Raw genomic sequence first — 6,000 nt, forward strand, 5'->3', positions numbered from 1 at the left:
CCCACAAACCGATCATGACCTGAGTCGAAGTCGGATGCTTAACCGACTTAGTGACCCACACGCTCCTAATTTCTTATTATTTTAAATGTACTTCTGGTTAACTTATGTGTATGAATACCTTTGAATAAAAAAACAATTTACTTTTAAATTATCTTAGCTTTTATTCCATTATCTCTCCCTTCATGTCTCCCTACTATCTTCACACTCTTGACCTTCTATATGTCTTCTTTCTGTCCATCTCATTTACCTCATATTTATTTTTCTTCTTTCTTAAAAATTTTTCCAGATTTGTCATCAATTATAACATAATTTCTTTATTATTTGGTTGTTTTCTTCTCTGGCATCTCACTAGTTTTTACCAATAAGTTTCTTCCTTATGTTTCCTCTTTGTGATAATATTGGAGGTGATGTGATGCTAGTTTGTTCTAGTCTTGGAACAGAGAACTTGATGATGAGGATGAGATTTCTGAGTATATCTAAGTTATACATGTGAATTTGCCAATTATTTCCTTTATTTCTGCATAAACATTCTGAAAGATAACTACTACTGACTTTTATACAAAAAATTGGAATCAATAAATGGTAAGAAATGAATCTTAGGTCGGTTAGCCAATAATTAACACTATAACCATCTAAACTTAACAAAGAAACTATTCTTTATTAGCTAAAGACATATTTTGATATTATTCTCCAATAGTGGGTATTATTTTCCTATATTCTCCAATGGTTTTTGCAAGTTTTTAAAAATATTTGTATATTACTGTAAATCAACATTTATCTGAACCCTGTAATAAACATATAGCTGCTAACATTTGTTGTCATCATTGTACAAAAGTGTTATTGTTTTTCATTGATATAAAATGGATAGAAAAAAATGTAGTTAATACATATATTGAAAACACATATACAATACAATACATATATTGGGAAACATTCAGACTGTTTTCCATAATGGGTGTTGGAATTTACATGCCTTTCAATAACATACAAGGATCTACTATTCTCTACAGTCTCACCACACTTATTTTCAATTTTCATTTTGATAAAAGGCAAGTAATGTGTATCATGTGACATATAGTGATTTCAGTTTCTATATCTTTGATTATTAGTGATATTCAGCACCTTTTTATATACTTTTTTTTTTTAACAGAAAAACAGTAACTAACATTTATTGAGTTCCAGGCACAGTTCCCACTCTCTATATGTAATGAAGCCTTTTATTTTTTATTTATTTATTTTTTTTTTTGAAATGCACAGATTACATTTTTTTTATTTTTTTTATTTTTTTTTCTGAAATTTATTGACAAATTGGTTTCCATACAACACCCAGTGCTCATCCCAAAAGGTGCCCTCCTCAATACCCATCACCCACCCTCTCCTCCCTCCCACCCCCCATCAACCCTCAGTTTGTTCTCAGTTTTTAACAGTCTCTTATGCTTTGGCTCTCTCCCATTCTAACCTCTTTTTTTTTTTTTTCCTTCCCCTCCCCCATGGGTTCCTGTTCAGTTTCTCAGGATCCACATAAGAGTGAAACCATATGGTATCTGTCTTTCTCTGTATGGCTTATTTCACTTAGCATCACACTCTCCAGTTCCATCCACGTTGCTACAAAGGGCCATATTTCGTTCTTTCTCATTGCCATGTAGTACTCCATTGTGTATATAAACCACAATTTCTTTATCCATTCATCAGTTGATGGACATTTAGGCTTTTTCCATAATTTGGCTATTGTTGAGAGTGCTGCTATAAACATTGGGGGACAAGTGCCCCTATGCATCGGTACTCCTGTATCCCTTGGGTAAATTCCTAGCAGTGCTATTGCTGGGTCATAGGGTAGGTCTATTTTTAATTTTTTGAGGAACCTCCAAACTGTTTTCCAGAGTGGCTGCACCAATTTGCATTCCCACCAACAGTGCAAGAGGGTTCCCGTTTCTCCACATCCTCTCCAGCATCTATAGTCTCCTGATTTGTTCATTTTGGCCATTCTGACTAGCATGAGGTGATATCTGAGTGTGGTTTTGATTTCTATTTCCCTGATGAGGAGCGACGTTGAGCATCTTTTCATGTGCCTATTGGCCATCCGGATGTCTTCTTTAGAGAAGTGTCTATTCATGTTTTCTGCCCATTTCTTCACTGGATTATTTATTTTTTGGGTGTGGAGCTTGGTAAGTTCTTTATAGATTTTGGATACTAGCCCTTTGTCCGTTATGTCATTTGTGAATATCTTTTCCCAATCCGTTGGTTGCCTTTTAGTTTTGTTGGTTGTTTCCTTTGCTGTGCAGAAGCTTTTTATCTTCATAAGGTCCCAGTAATTCACTTTTGCTTTTAATTCCCTTGCCTTTGGGGATGTGTCAAGTAAGAGATTGCTACGGCTGAGGTCAGAGAGGTCTTTTCCTGCTTTCTCCTCTAAGGTTTTGATGGTTTCCTGTCTCACATTTAGGTCCTTTATCCATTTTGAGTTTATTTTTGTGAATGGTGTGAGAAAGTGGTCTAGTTTCAACCTTCTGCATGTTGCTGTCCAGTTCTCCCAGCACCATTTGTTAAAGAGGCTGTCTTTTTTCCATTGGATGTTCTTTCCTGCTTTGTCAAAGATGAGTTGGCCATACGTTTGTGGGTCTAGTTCTGGGGTTTCTATTCTATTCCATTGGTCTATGTGTCTGTTTTGGTGCCACTACCATGCTGTCTTGATGATTACAGCTTTGTAGTAGAGGCTAAAGTCTGGGATTGTGATGCCTCCTGCTTTGGTCTTCTTCTTCAAAATTCCTTTGGCTATTCAGGGCCTTTTGTGGTTCCATATGAATTTTAGGATTGCTTGTTCTAGTTTCGAGAAGAATGATGGTGCAATTTTGATTGGGATTGCATTGAATGTGTAGATAGCTTTGGGTAGTATTGACATTTTGACAATATTTATTTTTCCAATTCATGAGCAGGGAATGTCTTTCCATTTCTTTAAATCTTCTTCAATTTCCTTCATAAGCTTTCTATAGTTTTCAGCATACAGATCCTTTACATCTTTGGTTAGATTTATTCCTACGTATTTTATGCTTCTTGGTGCAATTGTGAATGGGATCAGTTTCTTTATTTGTCTTTCTGTTGCTTCATTGTTAGTGTATAAGAATGCAACTGATTTCTGTACATTGATTTTGTATCCTGCAATTTTGCTGAATTCCTGTATCAGTTCTAGCAGACCTTTGGTGGAGTCTATCGGATTTTCCATGTATAATATCATGTCATCTGCAAAAAGCGAAAGCTTGACTTCATCTTTGCCAATTTTGATGCCTTTGATTTCCTTTTGTTGTCTGATTGCTGATGCTAGAACTTCCAGCACTATGTTAAACAGCAGCGGTGAGAGTGGGCATCCTTGTCGTGTTCCTGATCTCAGGGAAAAAGCTCTCAGTTTTTCCCAGTTGAGGATGATGTTAGCTGTGGGCTTTTCATAAATGGCTTTTATGATCTTTAAGTATGTTCCTTCTATCCCGACTTTCTCAAGGGTTTTTATTAAGAAAAGTGCTGGATTTTGTCGAAGGCCTTTTCTGCATCGATTGACAGGATCATATGGTTCTTCTCTCTTTTTTTGTTAATGTGATGTATCACGTTGATTGATTTGCGAATGTTGAACCAGCCCTGCATCCCAGGAATGAATCCCACTTGATCATGGTGAATAATTCTTTTTATATGCCGTTGAATTCGATTTGCTAGTATCTTATTGAGAATTTTTGCATCCATAATCATCAGGGATATTGGCCTGCAGTTCTCTTTTTTTACTGGGTCTCTGTCTGGTTTAGGAATCAAAGTAATACTGGCTTCATAGAATGAGTCTGGAAGTTTTCCTTCCCTTTCTATTTCTTGGAATAGCTTGAGAAGGATAGGTATTATCTCTGCTTTAAACGTCTGGTAGAACTCCCCTGGGAAGCCATCTGGTCCTGGACTCTTATTTTTGGGAGATTTTTGATAACCGATTCAATTTCTTCGCTGGTTATGGGTCTGTTCAAGTTTTCCACTTCCTCCTGATTGAGTTTTGGAAGAGTGTGGGTGTTCAGGAATTTGTCCATTTCTTCCAGGTTGTCCAATTTGTTGGCACATAAGTTTTCATAGTATTCCCTGATAATTGTTTGTATCTCTGAGGGATTGGTTGTAATAATTCCATTTTCATTCATGATTTTATCTATTTGGGTCATCTCCCTTTTCTTTTTGAGAAGCCTGGCTAGAGGTTTGTCAATTTTGTTTATTTTTTCAAAAAACCAACTCTTGGTTTCGTTGATCTGATCTACAGTTTTTTTAGTTTCTATATTGTTTATTTCTGCTCTGATCTTTATTATTTCTCTTCTTCTGCTGGGCTTAGGCTGCCTTTGCTGTTCTGCTTCTAGTTCCTTTAGGTGTGCTGTTAGATTTTGTATTTGGGATTTTTCTTGTTTCTTGAGATAGGCCTGGATGGCAATGTATTTTCCTCTCAGGATTGCCTTCGCTGCGTCCCAAAGCGTTTGGATTGTTGTATTTTCATTTTCGTTTGTTTCCATATATTTTTTAATTTCTTCTCTAATTGCCTGGTTGACCCACTCATTCGTTAGTAGGGTGTTCTTTAACCTCCATGCTTTGGGAGGTTTTCCAGACTTTTTTCTGTGGTTGATTTCAAGCTTCATAGCATTGTGGTCTGAAAGTAAGCATGGTATAATTTCAATTCTTGTAAACTTATGAAGGGCTGTTTTGTGACCCAGTATATGATCTATCTTGGAGAATGTTCCATGTGCACTCGAGAAGAAAGTATATTCTGTTGCTTTGGGATGCAGAGTTCTAAATATATCTGTCAAGTCCATCTGATCCAATGTCTCATTCAGGGCCCTTGTTTCTTTATTGACCGTGTGTCTAGATGATCTATCCATTTCTGTAAGTGGTGTATTAAAGTCCCCTGCAATTACCACATTCTTATCAATAAGGTTGCTTATGTTTATGAGTAATTGTTTTATATATTTGGGGGCTCCAGTATTCGGTGCATAGACATTTATAATTGTTAGCTCTTCCTGATGGATAGACCCTGTAACTATTATATAATGTCCTTCTTCATCTCTTGTTACAGCCTTTAATTTAAAGTCTAGTTTGTCTGATATAAGTATGGCTACTCCAGCTTTCTTTTGGCTTCCAGTCGCATGATAAATAGTTCTCCATCCCCTCACTCTCAATCTAAAGGTGTCCTCAGGTCTAAAATGAGTCTCTTGTAGACAGCAAATAGATGGGTCTTGTTTTTTTATCCATTCTGATACCCTATGTCTTTTGGTTGGCGCATTTAATCCATTTACATTCAGTGTTATTATAGAAAGATACGGGTTAGAGTCATTGTGATGTCTGTATGTTTTATGCTTGTAGTGATGTCTCTGGGACTTTGTCTCACAGGGTCCCCCTTAGGATCTCTTGTAGGGCTGGTTTAGTGGTGACAAATTCCTTCAGTTTTTGTTTGTTTGGGAAGACCTTTATCTCTCCTTCTATTCTAAATGACAGACTTGCTGGATAAAGGATTCTTGGCTGCATATTTTTTCTGTCTAGCACCCTGAAAATCTCGTGCCAATTCTTTCTGGCCTGCCAAGTTTCAAAAGAGAGATCAGTCACCAGTCTTATAGGTCTCCCTTTATATGTGAGGGCACGTTTACCCCTTGCTGCTTTCAGAATTTTCTCTTTATCCTTGTATTTTGCCAGTTTCACTATGATATGTCATGCAGAAGATCGATTCAAGTTACGTCTGAAGGGAGTTCTCTGTGCCTCTTGAATTTCAATGCCTTTTTCCTTCCCCAGTTCAGGGAAGTTCTCAGCTATTATTTCTTCAAGGACCCCTTCAGCACCTTTCCCTCTCTCTTCCTCCTCTGGGATACCAATTATGCGTATATTATTTCTTTTTAGTGTATCACTTAGTTCTCTAATTTTCCCCTCATACTCCTGGATTTTTTTATCTCTCTTTTTCTCAGCTTCCTCTTTTTCCATAACTTTATCTTCTAGTTCACCTATTCTCTC

This window comes from Prionailurus viverrinus, chromosome A1 (genome assembly GCF_022837055.1).
Source record: "Prionailurus viverrinus isolate Anna chromosome A1, UM_Priviv_1.0, whole genome shotgun sequence".
NCBI classification, from domain to species: Eukaryota; Metazoa; Chordata; class Mammalia; order Carnivora; family Felidae; genus Prionailurus; species Prionailurus viverrinus.